This window comes from Periplaneta americana, unplaced genomic scaffold, assembly GCF_040183065.1.
Source record: "Periplaneta americana isolate PAMFEO1 unplaced genomic scaffold, P.americana_PAMFEO1_priV1 scaffold_85, whole genome shotgun sequence".
NCBI lineage: Eukaryota > Metazoa > Arthropoda > Insecta > Blattodea > Blattidae > Periplaneta > Periplaneta americana.
The window spans coordinates 788,298-810,909 of NW_027185566.1; the positions used below are offsets into that span (position 1 = coordinate 788,298).

Here is a 22,612-nt window from a genome sequence, read left to right on the forward strand (position 1 = left end):
TCTACAGCATGAGTACCCGAACGGTAAAGACCTAAAGGATTCGTTTTTTCTTTTTCGCCCAAGCCTATCCAAATATGAATTTCTCCACTTTCTTCCAAAGTAATAAAAGAAGTCATATTATCGCCTTTAAAAACTTTTCTATCGATAAAGTCTTTGGGAATAATCTCTGAATCCATGTAACAAAAAATAAGCTTGATTTTATGTTTGTGTTCGTCTTGAGGCTCTACAAATATTTCAGATAATTCCATAGACTACTCCTTTTTTAAACAACATAGAGTAGCGATGCAGGGACTTGAACCCCGGACAACACGGATATGAGCCGTGTGCTCTAACCACCTGAGCTACATCGCCCCAAAAAAAGTAGCGGGAGCAGGACTCGAACCTACAGTCTCCGGGTTATGAGCCCGACGAGATACCACTTTCTCTATCCCGCGTCAAGTGCTAGTAAGATAAATAGCAATATTAAAGTTAACATTTTTTTTATATAAAGTCAATTTTTATTTATATATACCTCCAAAATTTCGTTAATTTTATAGTATGTTTAAACCTTGTAGGAAATAAAATGTTTCAGCTTATCATCCAGTTATTTGTAAAAGATTATAAAAATACCCAATCGGCATATGTACAGTTAGCTTACATTCGTGTAGTCTCTTGGATCTCCATTATTATCAACACAGGATTTAGTATTTTAAAAGTATCGGTAGGTTGGATTTACGGTACAATGGCATTAATGAGCGATGGACTAGATTCTTTGACCAATGTACTCTCTTCATTTATTCTGATTTTATCTTACCAGTTTTTATCACGAAAGGAAACACTAGAACATCCTTTTGGCTCTGGAAGAGTTACCTACATTGCCAATTTTGTTATTGCGCTCCTTTTGGCTCTTACAGGACTCGAAATGATCATACTCTCGTTAAAACATCTTTTTTTAACAGATAAAATTCCCACATTCAACTCTGTTGTTTTATGGATTGTGTTTGTCTCCTTTATTGTCAACGAATGGACCGCTCAATTTTGTTTTTTTGTCGCCAAAAAAATTGATTCCGCCGTGATGCACACCGAAGGTCTCCATAGACGGTGGGATAACTTACTTTCTTTGACAGTTGTTGTTGCTTGGTTGGCATCTTTGTATGGTTTATTGTGGGTAGATGGTTGTATTGGTATTCTTTTTGGTTTGATTATCCTAAAATCTTCTTATTCCATTGCCAAAGAAAATGTTCGGGAACTTTTAGGAACGAGTCCTCCTCCCGAAATGATAGAACAAATTGAAAAACTAGGGCAAACTGTTCCTGGGGTTATTAATATACACGAAATTGTGGTACATAACTACGGACAACGGCTCATGGCATCCATGCATGTAGAAATAGATGAAAACCTCAATTTAAAAGAAGCTCATCTCATTTGTGATCAAGTAGAAGATCTTCTACAGGAAAAGCTTCATATTTATGCCACCACTCATGCCGACCCATTTAATACAAGAGATCCTATAACCAAAACTCTCATTAAAAACAGAAATTTACTCTTAGAAGATGAATATTTAAGCTCCTTTATTGTAGAAATCGATCACATTTATGTGGGAAAAGACCATAAAAACCCACAGCTTCCATTTGTATCGTTCGATCTTTTTTTAAGACGTCCTATTGACAAAAATGAGGAAGAAAATATTCACAAGATTTTGTACCCCAAAGTTAAAGAGTTAATTCACCAAGACTTGAGATTAAAAATTAGACCCAGACCTTTATTTGGGACAAAAACAAAGTATCGTTTTTAATTGGAAATAAGATATTTTCAAAAATTGTTCTTACACCATGTTTTGAGTATTTTTGTACGGAGGCAAATTATGTTTACCGGAATTATTGAAGAAATAGGCAGTATTTTAGTAAAAAAACAGCATATCAAAAGTGTTCAATGGGCTGTTAAAGCCACTCCAGATTTTATGCAGGACATAAAAATAGGAGATAGTATTAGTGTTGCCGGAGTTTGTCAGACAGTAACGGATCTAAGTGCAAATTCTTTTTCATTTTACAGCTCTCCTACAACTGTTCAAAAAACTAATTTACTCCGTTTATCCGTACAAAGCCCTGTTAATTTAGAAAAAGCTCTTGCTATAGGACAAAGACTGGGAGGGCACTTTGTTTATGGACATGTAGAGGGATTGGGGCAAATTGTTCAAATTGATAAAGAACAAGAGACTATCCGTCTTAAAATTCAAATTCCTAAAGAACTTAAGCTTTTAATAGTACAAACAGGTTCTATTACCGTAGATGGTGTTAGCTTGACCGTATCGGACTATTTTTTTCCTCATATAACACTTCAGATTATACCCCACACTTGGCAACATACCACTTTATCTTTACTTCAAATAGGCTCCTTGGTCAACTTAGAAACAGACCCATTGGCCAAGTATATTCTTCAAATGGTTCAAGAGCAAAATCAAAACCCCAACAGTTTGCAAGAGGCTTTATTAAAAAATGGATTTATAAAATAATTTGACTTTTTGTGCTATCTTAGCTATATTTAGTCACAGCTCTTTTCCTTTCTCCATTGTCTTAAAGAAGGGAACACACACTAGAAAAAATCCAAACACTTATCGTTTTAAAAAGGAGGAAATGTGAAATTAGCAGAGAGCCTAAGAGATATTGTAGAATCCAAAGGGGTTCCCGAAGAACTCGTTATAGAAGCCGTAAGAGAGTCTTTTTCACAAGCTTATCAAGAAATTTTTGGTGCCCAAGAAGTAGAAATAGATTTAGATCTTTCCAAAAATCTCTTTCAAGTTTTTATCCCCAAAGAAGTAGTCAAACGGGTCAGAGATCCAAGAACGCAAGTTAATCAAAAACAAGCTGCCGAAATATTAAAAGTAGACAAAATTGATGACGATGTTACCAGCATCAATGCCCCTCACAATCCTGGAGAAGATTTTAGCTCCGCAGAGATTATGCATATTAGCGAAAATATTTTATACAAACTCCGAGAATTTGAAAAAAACTCTCTTCGTTATGAATTTATTAAAAAACGAGGTGAGCTGATCTCTGGGACTATTGTTAAAATTGACGATGAAGGTAATATTTTTGTAGATATACAAAAAACCATCGCTCGTTTACCTTTAATGGAACAATCCCCACTGGAGCATTATGAACAAGGAGATACAATTAAAGCGGTTGTTCATTCTGTACAGACTTTAGAGCGAGAACATGGTAAGGGGCGTCGGTTTGAAGTTCTACTTTCTAGAAAAAGCCCCAACTTAATCCGTGAACTCATGAAAATAGAAATTCCAGATATTGCCGACGGGACGGTAGAAATCAAAAATATTGCTCGTTCCGTAGGCTATAAAACAAAAATACTGGTAGATACCAACCAAACCAATATTGACCCCGTAGCACTTTGTATTGGTCCACATGGTATTAGAATTACCAGTGTAATTAAGGAAATTGGTGGAGAAAAGATCGATGTTATCCGTTTTTCTTCCGACATTAAGGAGTTGATTAAATTTGGGTTAACCCCAGCTAAAGTGGATCGTGTAATTATTACAGATGAAGAGAATAAACAAGCTTATGCTGTCGTTCCTCAAGATCAGCTCCCCTACGCTTTTGGAAAACAGAAGCAAAATGTAATTTTGGTCTCTAAGCTTTCTGGATACAGAATTCAGGTAACTACAGATGGAGAAATTAACCAAAATAATATTCAAGGTATTGAAGTACAAGGATTGGGTGGAATGTTTGGAACAACACTCTCTGCTTTAGGGTTAGGCACAGAAATAATAGACAAACTTCACGAGTCAGATATTTTCTCTATTGAACAATTGGTAGAAGTCCATATGCAAAATAGATACAATGAAATAGAAACACTCACCGTAGAAGAAATTCAAGATATTCAACAGGCAATTCAAGATAATGTCAATATTCAAGACAATCATGATACAGAAGAATATGAATATAAGAGAGAAACTTTTGACGATGATGAAGAAGACGAAGGAACGCCCTTGAGTATGTTACCAGGTTTGAGTGCAGAGCAAATAGAAATTTTAGTGGCTTATGGGGTAACTTCTATTGAAGAACTGGTCACTCTCCATCATGAAGAAAGATTGTCCGAAATTTCTGGACTCAATACAGATGATATCACCAATATAAAAGAAATTATCTTAGAAAATATCGAAATAGAGGAGTAAAAAACAACTGTGTCGGAAAATAAAAAAAAGATCCCTATAAAAATTAAACTCAAATCTACTTCTGGAGATTCGAGTGCTTTATCTTCTGGTTCTGAACAATCCAAAGGGGAAACGGAAAAACCGAAGTATAAAGTTGATGTAAAATCTCCACATGCGGAACATGTAGGTCATGAACACGGGAATCGTAGTAGTAGCTTGGGACAAAATACTGGCGGAAACCGTAACTATCAAGGAAACAGACCTTATCAGGGGAATAACTCAGGACAAAATACTGGTGGAAATCGTAATTATCAAGGAAATAGACCTTATCAGGGAAATAACTCAGGACAAAATACCGGTGGAAATCGTAATTATCAAGGGAACAGACCTTATCAGGGGAATAATTCAGATCAAAACACCGGCGGAAACCGTAATTATCAAGGAAACAGACCTTATCAGGGGAATAACTCAGGACAAAATACCGGTGGAAATCGTAATTATCAAGGAAGCAGACCTTATCAGGGCAATAACTCAGGACAAATCGGCGGAAACCGTAATTATCAAGGAAACAGACCTTATCAGGGAAATAACTCAGGACAAAATACCGGCGGAAACCGTAATTATCAAGGAAATAACCCCACACAAAGACCTACCAGTGGTTTTCAAAGAACTCCACAAAAAGATTCTCCCGTACCAGAAAATACAAAAAAAGATTTTCTTTCCGTAAGTAACAAACAGAGAACTGTCAAGTCTGATTTTAAAAAGAAAAAAGATTTTGCTTCCTCTTATGTGGATAAAGAAGTCAATTTTGAACTTCACCATCGTAAAAAGAAATCGTCTGCTGCAGCTATTCCCTCTGAAATTGATATTTATGATACCATTTTAGTGAGTGAATTAGCCGCAAAAATGAATCTGAAAGCCAGTGATTTAATTGCTAAGCTCTTAGGATTAGGTTATATTGCCACTATTAATGATGCCCTAGATGCAGAGACTGCCGAAATCATTGCATCAGAATATGGCTGTAAAGTAAATATTAAATCTTATCAGGAAGAGTTGAACGAAATTATAGAAACCCTCTCTTCTTCACAACAACAAAGTACCTCGCGTCCTCCTGTAGTAACTATTATGGGACATGTGGATCATGGAAAAACAACCTTACTTGACTATATTAGAAAAGCCCATGTCGCTTCCAGTGAAGCTGGTGGAATTACTCAACATATTGGGGCTTACCAAATTGAACATAATGGACAGATGATCACATTTATTGATACCCCAGGTCACGAAGCTTTTACAGCCATGCGATCTCGTGGAGCCTCCATTACTGATATTGTCATATTAGTAGTAGCAGCGGATGATGGAATTATGCCTCAGACAATAGAAGCACTAAATCATGCCAAGGCAGCAAAAGTGCCTACTATTGTTGCAATCAACAAAATTGACAAAGAAGAAAAAAATATAGAAGCTATAAAAAGCCAGTTGAGTGAACATGGCTTACTCCCCGAGGATTGGGGGGGAGATACCATGTTTATTGGGGTTTCCGCCTTAAAAGGAACAGGAGTTCCAGAATTGTTAGATGCAGTACTACTTAATGCAGAACTCAAAGAGTATCAAGCCAATCCAGAAACTCTTGCTAAAGGTGTCATTTTAGAATCCAAAATGGATAAAAGCAGAGGGTCTATAGCTACGGTGATTGTTCAAGATGGAACTTTAAAAAAAGGGGATATTTTTGTCACAGGTACGGCTATTAGTAGAGTAAGAGCTATGTTTGATCATACGGGTCAAGAAGTCGCCCAAGCTCTTCCCAGCACTCCTATAGAAGTATTAGGGTTTGAAGATGTACCAGAAGCAGGGGATATGCTTTATGTAACCCCCTCTGAAAAAGTTGCAAAATCTATTGTGGATAAAAAGAAAGCCATTTGGATTGCAGAACATGCCAAAAAAATCACAAAAACCGATAATACTCTAGACGACCTGTTCTTAAAAATTCAAGAACAGGGTAAGGTAGACTTCAATGTAATTGTCAAAGCTGATGTACAAGGAACCGTGGAAGCGATCAAAGGGATGTTAGAAAAACTAGCTTCTCAAATTCAAGAAGTTAATTTGAAAGTTATTCACGCCGCTGTTGGAGCCATTACCGAAAATGATATTCTACTCGCTTCTACATCGGGTGCCTTGGTAGTTGGTTTTAACGTACGAGTCAACAATGATAAGACCAATCGTTTAGCCAAAGAAAAAGGGATAGAAATCAGACGATATAGTATTATCTACGAAATTAGTAACGATATTAAAGATGCTATTGAAGGGATACTACAACCAGAACAGAATGAAAAAATTATTGGCGAAGCGGTAGTACGGCAAGTTTTTAAAATTCCTAAAGTTGGTTTAATCGCTGGATCTTATGTTACTGAAGGTACGATTAAAATAAACTCACAAGTTCGTGTTATCAGAGATGGGGTAGTAGAATTTACCGGTAAAATTATCACCCTGAAAAGATTTAAAGAAGATATTAAAGAAGCTACAAAGGGCTTTGAATGTGGTATAGAAATAGCTAACTTTAAATCCATAAAAGAAGGAGATATTCTTGAATGTTTTGAGATAGAACAAGTCTCCAAAAAATTAGAACTGATAGATTTACCCAAGGAATAAAGAGTTGTAAGATATATGGAAGCTGGTTTTTCATTTACTATTCTCGCCTATTTAGGAATAGCTTTTGCCGCCATGAGCGGTGCTCTTATTGCTATTGAAAATGAACTGGATGCCGTAGGGATGGTAACTTTGGCGACCGTTACAGGTTTAGGGGGTGGAATCATTCGAGATATATTCTTGGGTGATCTTCCCCCAGCTTCTATTATTAACTATGATTATCTGGTGATTTGTGCCGTTTCAGCATCTGTTACTCTATTTTATTATAGAGCCATAAAAAAACTAGAAATTCTCATTGTTATTGTGGATGCTATGAGTTTGGGCTTATTTTTAGTTTATGGGTTAGAAAAAGCCGTAGCTTATCATATGAATACTCTTGCCGTTATTTTAATGGGAATTTTTACCTCCACTTTTGGAGGAGTTTTACGAGATATTCTGATCAACCGCCTCCCATATATTTTCAGAACAGAAATCTATTTGGTCAATGCCTTAATTGGAGCCATATTATTCGTTTTCATTCAAGGTTATTTTCCTAACTGGGTAGTGGATATTGTGGTGAGTGCTGTTGTTATTATTTTGAGATTTATTACTTACTTTAATAAATGGCGGTTTCCCATCGCAAAAGAATATAGATTTTAAAGGGGAATATTATGAAAAAATGGATGGTAATGATTATGATGTCTTTGACTTTTTTGACTTCAGCTTTTGCACAAGATAAAAATCCTCATGTAATTGTACAACAAGGTGCCAATTTACCAATTACACAACTCACATTTTTTGTTCCTATGGGTACTGCTGTGTTGGACCAAATGGGAGGAGAAACGGCTCTTTTAAAAAAAGTTATTGCTCAATCCATATTGGGAGAAATTATAGAAAACTACGGAGGAAGCTATTCTATTGATACCTCTTCTGATTCGTTTGCTTTTCAACTGACTCTGTTGACTGAAAAAATAGAAGATTTTCTACAAGAGTTTATCCCCGCACTCCAATCTTTTGAAATTAAAGAAGATCTTGTTGAAGTGGCTAAACAACAACTTATGGAAGAGCTACAAAGCTTTAATAGTAACCCCAACCGTAGATCTTATGCCCTATTTTTGGAAAAAATATTCTCTTTTACCCCTCATTCTGCCCCTCACCCTTACGGGAGAACAAAACTAGGTACAGAAAAGTTTTTCTCTCTTTCCAATACAGCATATAAAGAGACTCTAAAAGATATTTGGAACCAATTATTTAATAATAAAAATTCCCTTTACTTGATTTTAGCCTCTGCACAGCCCGAGAAATACCAAAAACTTCTCCATAATATTTGGGATTCTTTTTCTGATGAGACTCACTCCATTCCAGAAATTCCCGCTGTACAATTTTTAAAAAAAACGGCACAATGGTCCGTTCAAGATACATCCCTATCTCAAAGTTTTGTTCATGTGGGATTTCTTTTACCTCCTACTCCACTGGAACAAGAACATTTAATGATGATGTTTCAAGAAATTATGGGAGGTGGATTTAATTCCCGCTTATTTAAGATTTTGCGTGCTCAACATGGACTCTCTTATTCTCCACACGCTATTTTTTCATCCGCCCTAAAAGCAGATATTTTTGATATTTTCTATTCTACAAAAACACTCAGTACCAAAGAAAGTTTGAATATTGTTTATAAAATATTGGACGATCTAAAACAAAACGGAGTCACTCAGGACGAGTTTGATACAACTAAAAAACTGGTTTATAACAGCATTTTAAGACTCGGTGAGGATAACGCCAGTTTAAATCAAGTCATTGCAAATGATATTTTATATAAAAGAAAACTAGGAAGTATTCAAATATTAGAAGAGCAAATCCGAAACTCTTCTGTGGAAGATTTGAATACTTTTATTAAAAATATTTTAAATACTTATCCAAATGTTACATTTGTCCTAGGGGAATCGTAAATGCAGAAAGATAATCTTATTCTTCGTGGTAAATTGGTTGATTTTGATAGAGGTTTATTTGGAATCTTTCTTGTTGTTATTGATAGAAAAGAAGATAATAGTGCTTTTTATGTCAATGCCGCTTTGGGTAAAAGTCAGTTTATCAGTGTTTTTGATACAGGAAATCCTCCATTAGAAGAACTCCTCAAAGGGATTACCGACCTAATTTTAAGAGGAGAGGCAACAATACAGGATTCCAAGAAGTTAGAAAATATTCTCTCAAAAAACAAAAATCTCATTACAAAACTTTTAGAACAAGAAGATATGCAAAATACATTGCATATGGCTCTATCTTCTAGACTCAATCTGTTTTTTGAAGCTAAATTCACTCTCACACTGGAATCTCACTTGAGTACTGAAGTTTACCAATATCACGATATTATCTCGGAAATCGCTTTGAAGTTCTCCTATGAGGAAACAAATACATTCCGAAAACAGTTTGCCTTGCCCAATGATGTAGATATTATAAAGTTAGATCCCTATCTTTCCGTAAATGGAAAATATACCATGTCTTTACAAAAAGGAGATCTGATTTACTGTACTCCTCATAAAAGCATATTGGAAAACAAAATTCTTATTCAACACCACGATTTAATGGATGATAAAGGAGAATTTAAAAAACTCATTGGTACGGTAGAACATATTAAAACCGCCCAAGATAGTCTTGTTCTCATTGTCCAAGCCGCTCCGTCTCTATATGGAATCGTGGAAGTCGGTAACAATGTCCTCATTGAAGTTCCTGTTGTTGCCGATCATGAAGAGACTGAAGAAGACCTATTAAGAAGTATAGAAAGTAAAGAACCCTTCAATGTAAGTGAATATATCACTAAAATAGTACAAAACCCTGTGTACATCATCTCCTTAGTCATCATTTTACTGGTACTGATATTTTTAGTATACGGCGGATTTTTATAAGTTATGTTCTTAAAAAGGCTATTATGGGGAGTGTTGCTGCTAAATGCATGTGCTATTGTAGAAAAAGAGCTAGAAAATAATGATACTGCTGTCAAAGCTCTTGGTGGACGAGTTTTGAGTATACCCACCACTATTCAAGGTAATTTTAAAAACATCCAAGATAAAGACTACTATCCTATTTATGTCAAAAAAGCTGGGTATTACAGCATTGCCGTGGCACAAGCCAAAGGTTTTGACATTAAACTCTCTCTATTGAACAATGATACAAAACCTCTTGTTGTTGCTGACGATTACTATAAAAACTTTGGGGAACAAATCCCATGTCTGTTCTTAAAAAGACAACTTTATTATGTGCTGGTAGAATCTAAACCTCAAGCTTATCCTTCGCCTAGAGAAAATACAAACCCGGACTATACTCTCATCATACAGCCATTTATATTAAACACTCAAGATAAACAGTTTAGTATGGACAGAGAACCTACTCCTCATATTCATGCTTTACAAAGCGTTTATAAAAATGTCAAACATTTCGGTTTTTTCCACCCTACTAATGATTCCAGCCTCTCAGACCCCTTGCTAGAAGATCTCGTAGAGTATATTTCTAGTATTACACAAAAAGATTATAAACCTTATAAACTCACCTTGTATACATTTGATATTCCAGAATTAGGCAACTTTTTACTCCATTTACAACTTTCTGGTGTTCAAGATATAGATTCTGTTGTTGCTATTTTTGATATAGATTCTTTTCACTCTATTTTAAAAGAAGGAACTGTCTCCAAAAATGGGTATCGCCTCATTATAGATGACAATGGCTACAATCAGCAAGAAATTATTGAAGATTATAAAATCTCCGGCGGAAAACGTTATATTATCGCCTTAATAGGAACAAATCGACTGAATTATAAGCCTTTTCTTGAAGCCAGAAAAAATTACTATCAACTTCTTTTCAATCTCAAATCTATAAAAAATAACACGGAACAAGAACCTAACAATACACTAGAAACGGCAAATATTCTCACAGAAAGAAAAATTTCTGGTAAAATAGAATCGCGAAATGACATGGATATCTTCTTTTTAAATCACACCGCTATACTGCAAAATGCCCCTCAATTTGCCACAACGGTAGATCAAGATACCAGTTTTTTGGCGGACCTCCACTTGGATTTCACTCTTCCTAACTCTATCAAAATGGATATTCTTAATACAAAAGGAGAAACTATTAAAGAAATTTCAAGTAACTCTCCCAGCGGTCTATCCCTATCTCTTCCTTCACTTTTTTTACAATCCCACCGCCCCTACTTCATCAAAATATCGCCTAGGAATTATGTGACCAAACCCATGACTTACTCCCTAAAGATAGATTTAAAAAACCAAAAACAAACCAGTAAGTACATAACAGAAGTAGAACCCAATGATTCTATTGTAACTTTTCGAAAAAATCAAGATGATCAATATTTAGTTTACCAAAATGCCAAAGGTCTAATCAGCTCCCCAGCAGACCAAGACACTTACTTTTACTCCGTTTCTCAAGAAACAAAGTATCGGTTTGAACTTTCAGCACTGCCTAAAACAGATCTTTTGCTAATCATTTACAATGAACGAAACCATATTGTTTTCTCCCAAAAAACAGAAAAAGATTCTCCTTTAATATTCCATCTTCCATTAACGCCTGGAATGTACAAAATCATTGTCAAAAGCACTCAAAAAGAGTTTTATGATAAAGAAAATTTTTATAACTTATCTATCATTCAGGCAGTTTCTTAAAGAAGATGTCCCATTTTTTCTTTTTTAGTCTTGAGGTATCCTGCTCTTTGTTCATAAGAGGGAACTACAGATGGAATTCTCGTTTGAACCTGTAAACCTTCTCTTTTAAGAACTTCTAGCTTTTCAGGATTATTGGTAATTAAATCTATACCCTTGACACCCAAAACTTTCAACATCTGAGTAGCGGGGGTATAGCTCCTTAAATCTGGAGCAAATCCTAAGGCAGTATTAGACTCTACAGTGTCTAAACCTTGTTCCTGCAGAGCATAAGCTTTAATTTTATTAACCAACCCAATATCCCTTCCTTCTTGAGAGAGATACAAAATAATCCCCTCCTTTTTTTCAGCAATCATCTTCATAGCTCCTATGAGTTGATCTCCACAATCACACTTAAGACTATGAAAAATATCTCCTGTCAGGCAAGAAGAATGGAGTCGAGTCAAAACATGTTCTTTCCCCGTTACATCCCCCATAGTCAAAGCAACGTGTTCTTTCTGATTAAAAGGATCAATAAAAACGTGGATCTGAAATTCCCCATATTCAGTAGGTAACTTAGCAATAGCCGCCTCTTTATAAAAGATTTCTTTAGCTTCTCTGGACTGTTTAATCTGCTCTATAGAACAAATTTTCACTCCAAGTCGTTTTGCCAAAGGAATCAAATCTTTTTCTAAACGAGCCATACTTCCATCAGGATTTAAAATTTCACAAATCACAGCAACAGAGTGTAAACCTGCCATACGCATAAGATCAATACTCCCTTCTGTATGCCCTGGTCTTTCTAAAACTCCACCTGATTTGGCAATAAGAGGAAAAATATGCCCAGGTCGGCGGAAGTCTTCCGCTACCGCTCTAGGATTAGCTAAAGCCAACACAGTCTCCAATCTATCCGCCACACTAATTCCTGTCGTCACATTGGAAAAAGCATCCACAGAAACAGTAAAAGCTGTTTTATGTGGGTCCGTATTCTCGGTTACCATAGAATGGAGATTTAATTTTTGGGCAATATCCAAAGAAACAGGAACACAAACCAGACCCCTTGCCGTATTCACAAGAAGCTCCATATTTTTATAACTGGCTAATTCTGCTGCAAAAACAAAATCTCCTTCATTTTCACGATTCTCATCATCTACTAAAATAATAGGTTGACCCAATTTCAAATCCTGAATCACCTCTTCTAGTGTACTAAGCATATAACTTCCTTTGGGATTCAAGCTCTGAGAATTTCAGAGCTTGATAAAAATAGATACTATTGAATAAACGCCACTGTTTCAATTTCAACAAGAGCATTTCTAGGGAGTTTAGCAACCTGAAAAGTGGATCTTGCTGGTGCGGAGTCCGCCGCAAAAAAAGTAGCATAAACTTCGTTCATATCTGAAAACTGAATTAAGTCCTGCATAAAAACAGTGGTTTTTAAAACTTGATTCATATTAGATCCTGCTGCTTCTAAGATAGCTTTGATATTCTCCAAAGATTGTTTGGTTTGTTCTTTAATACTCCCTGGTACAATATCCCCAGTTTTTGGATCAATAGGTAGAGCTCCAGAAACGTAAATCATGTTACCAAATTGGGTTGCCTGACTATAAGGTCCAATAGCGGCTGGTGCATTAGATGTAGAAATAATTTTTTTCATTCGAGTCTCCTTGAGAGGTTTTATGTACAAAACTGTACCTATACTTTAATAATAAGAAAATTTTCCAAGAAAGAAAATATTATTTTGATTTCTGCTCAAAGATATAAGCGTGTTGAACAATAGTATGTAAATTATTATACTTGGGTTGCCAATTTAAAATAGACTGAGCTTTTTGGCTATTAGCCACCAAACTACCAGGATCCCCCTCTCTTCTCCCTTCCACACGAGTAGGAATAGTTTTGCCTGTAATTTGCTCTACAACACTCACCACATCCCTCACAGAAGAACCATACCCATACCCCAAGTTGAAAATATCGCTCTCACCACCATGAACAAGATACTTTAAGCCTTGAACATGAGCATCCACCAAATCTTCCACATGCATATAATCTCTGACGCCTGTTCCATCTGGAGTAAGATAATCGTCACCATAAATAGGCAAATAATCTCTTTTACCTGTGGCTACCTCTAACGCTCTGGCAATTAAATGAGAAGCATTTTTAGTTTTCTGTCCAATTCTCGCCTGTGGATCTGCTCCAGCTACATTAAAATAACGGAAAGTTACAAATCGAAAAGGAAGATGATTTTCAGAAATTTTCAAAATTTTATCCACCATATGTTTGGAATCTCCATACACATTGATAGGAGCATAAGGGGCATCCTCTAAAATAGGTTCTTGAGTTTGAGGTTGACCATAAACAGCCGCCGTAGAAGAAAATATAAAATAAGGAATGGACAACTCATCCATAAGACGAAGAAGATATAGAGTATTTTCAGTGTTATTTTTATAATACTTCCAAGGTTGTTCCGCAGACTCACCTACTTGAATAAAAGCAGCAAAATGAACCACAACATCTGGTTTAAATTGCTCTAAAGTCTGTTTAAGTTTTTGTTTATCATCTAGAGATGCCACTTCCAACTGCCCATAAAGAACATTAGTTTCATACCCATTGGAAAGATCATCATAAATCAAAACTTCTGGTAAAAAATCGTTCTGTTCATAGCAGTTTTTAACAAAATGGGAACCTATATAACCTGCCCCACCTGTTACAAAAATTTTTATTTTTTGCATATTCCACATCCAAGGTTAATAATACTCGAGGCGAGACTTGAACTCGCATGGGCGTACGCCCACTACCACCTCAAGGTAGCGTGTCTACCGTTTCCACCACCCGAGCATATCCTTATAATATACTGATTTTTGCAAAAAAATCCAAATATCTTTTCAATCCGACATTTACAAAGCACCTACTGTAGGTATTTTATTTACATATCAAAATATTTATAGAACCCATATAAAAAACGGTAGGTTTGTTTTTAATAAAAAACACACTATCTTTTATAAGTACTAGGGAGAGTGTTATGCAAAGTATACCTTATTCTTATTTTGTACCTTATCAAATTGCTATTAGAGATATTAATTATGGGCATCATGTAGGTGGAGATAGTATTGTCCATATCATTCATCAAGCTCGGCTCTCCTATCTGGGATCTTTGGGTTCTTTTTCGGAAAAAAATGTAGGAAATAATACAGGTTTAATTATGGCTTCCTTAGAAATTCAGTTTAAAAAACAGCTTCTGTATCAAGATAAAATCCGTATTTATATGGGAACATCTCAAATAAAAAAAACTAATTTCACCCTTTCTTATACCATTATCAAAGAGGATGATACTATTTCTCACACTTGTCAGACTACTATGGCTTTTTTTGATTACTCGACACAAAAAATTTGTGTAGGACCTGAGCTTTTTATGGAAAAATTAAAATTAGAAACACCTTCCTTATAAAATAACAGAACAAAAAAAATAAGAGGTGTGTCAGTTTTTATTTTTTACTAACAGATCAGATTTTTAATTAATTCTGCTTCTTAAGAAGCCGAAAAATTGACAAAAAAATTAAAAACTCATTTAGAACTAATAATGAAAGAACAAGAAAAATATATTCAAAAATTAAAAACTCAGATTAAAAAATGGAATCATGAATACTATGTCTTGGCTCAACCAACAGTGAGTGATCGTGAGTATGACCGAGTCTTTGACGAATTAAAAAAGTTGGATCCATCTGCCCTTTCGGTTGGCTCCGATTTAAGTACCAATTCTCCTTTGGTAGAAGTCCCACATCGCTTTCCTATGTTGAGTTTAGATAAGGTCTATACTTTAGAAGAACTCCAAAAATGGCTCACTAAAACACCTGCTGATTTTTTTTCTATTGAACCAAAAATAGATGGTGTCAGTGTTTCTTTGGAGTATCAGCATGGGCAATTAGTAAAAGCTTTGACCAGAGGGGACGGAAATAAAGGGCTAGATATTACTCATAATATTCTCACTCTCTCTGAAGTCCCCAAACAGATCCAATCTCGAGATACTTTGTTAATTCGTGGAGAAGTTTATATGACTCGACAAGCTTTTGAAAAATTTAGAAATTTAGAGAATATCCCCTATGCCAATCCAAGAAACCTAACTGCGGGGGTACTCAGAAGGCTTAATTCGTCGGATGTTGCCAAAGTTCCTCTGCAGATTTTTTTATACCAAGCTCAAAGACTCCCACAAGATTTTCAAACACGCCAAGATGCCCTAGAATTTCTTAAAACAGAACACTTCCCACTCCCACCTTATATCCATTTTTTCCATCAAAAAGATGATATTGGCAAATATATTGAAGAAATCCAGTCCAACCGGTCTCAAATTCCATTTGAAATAGATGGCTTAGTTATCAAAATTGACCGCACAGAAATCCAAAAAGAGTTAGGAGAAACAGCACATCATCCGCGTTGGGCGATAGCATTTAAATTTGAATCTCCTACTGGAATCACCACCGTTCAAAATATTGTTGTTCAGGTAGGTAGAACGGGAAAAATTACCCCAGTTGCCCACTTAGCACCAGTAAAAATCAACGGTTCCACCGTAACCAAAGCTATTTTACATAATAAAGAATACCTTGAAGCTTTAGAAATAGGAATTGATGACCTAGTCAGCGTTTCTAAAAGAGGAGAAATTATTCCTGCTATTGAGGAAGTCATTGAAAAAAAAGGCTCCCTTTGGCACTTACCCACTCATTGTCCTAGTTGCCATGCTATCTTAGTTGTACAGGGTGCCCATCATTTTTGTCCCAATCATACTTGTCCTGAAAGGGTAAGAATGGAACTCCTCTACTTTGTAAAACAGTTAGAAATAGATGGTTTTGGGAACTCTTTAATAGAATTATTGTATTATCAATTCGATGTAAGAAATCCACAAGATTTGTGGACTGTGGACTGGGATCAACTGGAAAAACGAGAAGGGTTTGGGCCTAAAAAAGTTCAAAACCTACAAAATTCTCTACAAAAAACTCCTTCCAAAACCTCCTTTAAAAAACTTTTAGTTGCTCTAGGAATACCAGAAATTGGAGAAAATGCCGTTCAAATTCTTCTTGGAGAATCAAAATATAACTCATTAAAAAAACTACTCTCACTCACTACTCAAGAAAAAGAAGCACTGCAACAGCTCAAAGGGATTGGTCATAAAACCGCTCAAAGAATTGTAGAGGTTTTTAGTCCAAATTCTAAAACTGTTATCAATCTTATACAACTGGAAAAATTGGGGTTTGCACTAGAAGAAAATATAACAGAAAAAACCGATGAAAATTCCCCTCTAGTTAATACAATTTGGCTGCTCACGGGCACTTTTGAAAACTACAAACCAAGAGAACAAGCTGGAGAGATTATTAAAAAATTGGGTGGAAGTGTAGTAAAAACACTCACCAAAGAGGTCACTCATCTTTTATACGGACAAAAAGCAGGTTCCAAATTGACTAAAGCAAAGGAATCTAGAGTAACTTTAGTAAATGAAACAGAATTTACTGAAAAATATGAACCCTTACTCGCTGGTATACCCAGCAATCAAAAAACAGAAACCTTATTTGAGATTTAGCTCTCTTCTGGAGAAATTTGTGCCTTATTACGAGATATTTCTACCTTAGAAACAAAAAAACCTTGCATTTCTTTAATTTGGTATACAAAAGCTTTATGTGCAAAACTATCTCCAACTTTGGGTATTTCTTGGAGTTCCCACATAGTAAATCCAGCCAGAGTTTCAAAACCATCTTTAACAATACCCAGCCCTAATCTATCATTTAATTCATCTACGTCTTGCCGTCCAGAGACCATCCAGCCATCCTGACTCTTGACAATAAAACCACCTTTTCCTGCGTGGCGTTCATCTTGCACAGGACCACCAATAATCAATTCTGTCAAATCTTTTTTGGTCACCATACCCGCTACCGCACCAAATTCATCTACCACAAAAGCCAAAGGAGCATGAACTTCTTCCATTTTTTCAATAACATCATCCACAGCTTTATTTTCAGGGAAAAAAACCGCCTTTTGTTGAAAATGTTCAATAGAAAGTTCCTCATCCTCTGCAAAAAAGATATCTTTACTTTCTACATAACCCACAATATCAAAAATATCTTCATTGTAAATGGGAATTCTACTATAGTATTCTTCTACAATTTCCTCTTTAAATTCTCTTACTGTTGTCTCTCTGTTGAGTCCCACAACTTCACTAATGGGAATTTTTGCTTCTTTAATTCGAATATTATCAATAGAAAGAACCCTATAAATCATCTCTACCAAGTGTTGAGACTGAAAATTCCTATTTTGATGGAAAAGGAGTTCTACATCTGATCTAACAATAGGAGCATCTCCATTTTCTTTCCAAAGTTTTGGAAAAATGATACTCGTAATTTTATTGAGTAAAAAAACAAGAGGTTGAGTGATGAATATGAAAAATTGAATAATGAAAAAAAAGTTCAAAATAATAAATCTTGGAAAAGAAACCGCAATAGCCTTAGGAATAATTTCCCCAAAAACTAATGTAACCAGAATACTAAAAATCGTCGCGAATATTCCTGCTTGTATTAATGGAAAAAATAAACTAAAAGATTTTAAAACAAAAATAGCCACCGTAATATCCACAATATTAATAGCCACGATCAGAGAATTAATCACCTGCCCAGGATTTTGAAAAAAATTCATGAGTCTCTTGAGCTTTTTTCTATCCTTGACTTGTGCATAAATCTTGAGAGGATCACTGCTTACCAAGGCTGCCTCAAAGGTGGTAAAAAGTGCTGTCAGAATGAGTCCTATAATGATAATAGCTAGGTTAAGCCCCATAGATTATCTCCGATTCTTGTTTTTCTTCATCTATCAAGCGGATAAAAACCTTACTAATGGCTCTATTTTGCATAGAAATAACCCTAAAATAGAGATGCTGAATTTGAAGTTCCTCTCCTTCTTTAGGAAAACGATCCAGCTTTTTCAAAATGAGTCGGCTAATACTCCACTCTTCCTCTTGAACCCATTCTACTTCTTGGTTAAAATATTCTAAAACCATTCGTAAGGTAGTTCTTAAAGCGTTTACCAAGATTCCATCTTCTGTTTGCTCTATCCAACCTATATCATCTTTAGTTTCTCCTACTTCAAAACTCGTCTCTCTATCAAAAACCAATAAACTCCCCAACAAACGGTTCATAGTAACAATCCCATCCAGTCCGCCATATTCATCAATAACAACACCTAAACTACGCCTTTGCTGTCTTAAAAGCTCTATGGCATCAATAAGCTTTTTGGATTCTGGAATAATGACATGTTGGCGGATTTTATTTCCTAATGTAGAAATAGACTCCACACTCACAGACACCCCTTCTATAAGAGCAATATCTTCTAAAGCAAGATACCCAACAATATTGTCAATGGAACCCTGCTGGACAACCAGTTTAGTCAGCGAAAAATCCTTCATTTTTTGCCAAGCCAAACCAATAGTATCTTCCAAATCTACCACAGGAATATCCCTCCTAGGGATCATATAAAAACTGACAGGTTGGCTATATAGGTTAATCACAGCATCTGTTAATTGTTTTTCGTGTGGGTTAACAATATCTCTTTCATAAGAGAGTTGAATTATGGATCGTACCTCATCTTCGGTGAGATTGCTTTGTTTATGATATCGACTTTCTAGGGCTTGAATCATTTTGCCAACTCCCCAAGTCAAAGGTTTGACAATAGGCCAAAAAATCACCATGGCTCCTTTAATAAACCAAGATAGTCTTTTGTATACAAATTGAGGATAAGCCATACCAAAATTCAACGGGATACTCTCGCCAAAAATAATTAACACAAGCGATGTCACCGCTATCACAATAATGCTCGTAAGAGCCGCGGACAGTCCCCATTGTCCAAAAAAATCGTCCAAATTGTGTCCACTAATCTCAGAAAAAAGTACCCGAACGGTGGCATTACCCATAAGAATTACATTGAGCATAAAAAGAATTTTCTGATTTTTTCCGTGATGTCCTTTTTCCAAAGAATAAAAAGCAGTCTCATAAGAAGAGAAAAATGAAGATAAGATAATCAATAAAATACAGACTAAAATAATCATTTTAAAATTCTACCCGCTTTACCAAATACTGTTTCGCCTGAAAAATAACTTTATCTTGCTTAGCCTTGCCATAAAAATGAACCAATAAAGCTGGAATGCTCACAATAAGCCCCATAGCTGTAGTGATGAGTGACTGAGAAATTCCCAATAAAAGTTCATTGTGATTTTCCAGCACAAGTCCACTCGTAGACCGAACCAAACCCAATACTGTCCCTAAAAGCCCCAGTAAAGGAGCCAAATTAACAATCAATTTCAAAAACTGTAAATGTTTGTCTATCCCAGACATACCAGAAATAAAAGCATAAGTCGCTTCTTCGGCTATAATTTCGGCAGTTTGAATAGTTACTGATTGTTTTTCCAAATGGGAATAAAACTGTCGAGAAAGATAATGTTTTTTAAAAAAAACAAAAATATACAAAAAAGCTCCCACAACATAAGTCAAAAGTAACAAGAGAATATAGCTGATAGGAGCACCTTTCAATAATACTGTATACATTACAAGCTCTCTAACATCCTAGTGGTATACTTACCTTCTTTAAATTTAGGATTATCCATAATTTCCAAATGAAACGGGATAGTAGTAGTAATTCCTTCAATAGCAAATTCGCTCAAAGCTCTTTTCATTTTGACAATAGCCTGTTCCCTAGTATTTTCCCAAACAATGAGTTTAGCCACAAGAGAATCGTAAAAAGGGGGAAGTTTGTAACCAGTATACAGATGCGTATCTACACGAACTCCAAATCCTCCAGGAATGAGTAGTTTTTCTACCGTCCCAATACTCGGTCTAAAATCCATACTCGCATCTTCAGCATTAATACGGCATTCAATAGAATGTCCATTAATTCGAATATTCTCCTGCTGCAATGAAAGTTTTTCTCCCATAGCTGCCAAAATTTGTTGTTTCACAAGATCTATACCCGTAATCATTTCGGAGATGGGGTGCTCAACTTGAATTCTCGTATTCATTTCAATAAAGTAAAATTTATTTTCATCTTGATCATAAAGGAACTCTAAAGTTCCTGCTCCTACATATTTTACCGCTTGTACAGCTCTTACAGCAGCTTGAGTAATGGCTGCTCGAGTTTCGGGAGGTAGAATAAATCCAGGTGCTTCTTCCACTAGTTTTTGGTGTCTTCTTTGTATAGAACAATCTCTTTCGTAAAAATGATATGCTCCTCCGTGTGCATCCCCCATAACTTGTACTTCAATATGTTTTGGGTTAGTAATATATTTTTCAACATAAACATCTCCATTTCCAAAAGACTGTTGGGCTTCCGTTTTAGCGGCATTAAAGTTAAATGAAAATTCCTTAGCAGAAGTACAAATTCGCATTCCACGACCTCCACCACCTGCCGTAGCTTTGATGAGTACAGGAAATCCAATTTCTTCCGCCGCTTGGAGAGCTTCCGTTTCTGAGTCTAAAATACCCGTTCCAGGGACAATAGGAACCCCAGCTGCATCCATAGTTGCCCGAGCGGTGGCTTTATCTCCCATAGCCATAATAATATCTTTTGTAGGACCAATAAAATTGATCCCTGTAGCAGCACAAATCTCAGAAAATTTTGGATTCTCTGATAAAAAACCATATCCAGGATGAATAGCATCTGCTCCTATCACTTCGGCAGCGGCAATAATATTAGGAATATTCAAGTAAGAATCACTCACTCTTGCCTCACCAATACAGATTTTTTCATCTGCCATCAGTACGGGTAAAGAATCTTTATCTGCCTGAGAATAAGCAATAGCTGTTTTTATTCCCAGCTCTTTGGCCGCTCGCATGACACGCAAGGCAATCTCTCCACGGTTGGCAATCAATATCTTCTTCACTATTGCTCCTCCTGAATTTCAAATAAAATCTGCCCAAATTCTACAACATTCCCATCTTCCACATAAATTTTCAGCAATATCCCTTCCTTTGAGAAAGGAATATCATGTTTCAGTCCCATAGATTCAATATATCCAAGACTATCTTTGAGAGAAATTTTTTGACCCTCCTCAAGCGGAACCTTAGGAGCATGGTATCTTCCCACATTCTTAGAGTGTACATCATAAATTACATCCTGATGTAAAAGAGCCGTGTTTTGACTCACTTTTTGTGCTTTAGGGCTTGGTAAATTTACTGGTTTAGAGAGTTCTATACATTCACCCCCAACACTCACCTTAATATAACCCGCTTTACTTTTACTAAACGCTTGAATAATTTGTCTAACTTCTTCTTTCATAGATACTAGGCTCGCTCTACATATTTTCCGTTACGTGTATCCACTTTCACTTTATCACCGATATTAATAAACAGCGGAGCTTGCACCTCTAACCCTGTTTCCAAGGTCAAGGGTTTACTGGCGGAGGTTGCTGTATCTCCACGAACTCCTGGTTCGGTATAGGTAACCTCTAGAACTACATGGGCGGGGAGCTCCATACCCATAAATTTGCCTTCATAAAATTTCATAATCACTTCTAAATTCTCTGTAAGAAAAAGAATATCTTCTCCCAAAAGATTCTTTTCTATATTTTCTTGCTCATAGTTTTCCGTATCTATAAAAATATAATTATTCCCGTCTATATAACTAAAAGACATATGTCGTTTTTCAACAAAGACATCTTCTATTTTTTCTCCTGATCTCAGCTTTTTGTCAACAATACTACCTTTTAAAACATCTCGTAATTTTACACGAACAAATGCCTGTCCTTTTCCTGGTTTATAGTGTTCATGTTCCAATATTTCATATAGAGCTCCATCCAATTTTACGATAATACCCTTTTTAAGATTATTTGTGTCAACCATAAATTTCTCTCTTTTTTTATCTATTTGATTATATTTGTATTAAATATAATGTTTTTTTTACGATGTAATACTAAAAACTTTCAAAAGGTTCTAAGATGTTTCCAAAAAATTTAGAGGTGTTGGACCCCGAAAATCCCACTATTTATTATTATACAAACCATAGTACTCAAAAACCACAGTCTTTTACTCAAACATGCAATTCTGGACGAAAGATTACTGGCTATAATTTAAACTCCAGCAAAGTAATGGTTATTTTTGGTGTGTTGTATGCTCTATTCCTGTTGTACATTGCTATTGAAAAACCACAGTTTGCAGTAGAGTACGCTCAAGAAGTAAAAAGG

The 22,612-nt window shown here is 35.7% G+C and overlaps 1 non-coding gene across 1 annotated transcript; it reads right to left on the reverse strand.

Annotated features, from left to right (window-relative positions):
- Window positions 1-277: 277 nt before the first annotated feature.
- TRNAM-CAU (transfer RNA methionine (anticodon CAU)) lies at window positions 278-351 on the reverse strand. The gene has a single exon. It is a non-coding gene; the product is annotated as a tRNA-Met (tRNA).
- Between the last annotated feature and the right edge of the window lie 22,261 nt (window positions 352-22,612).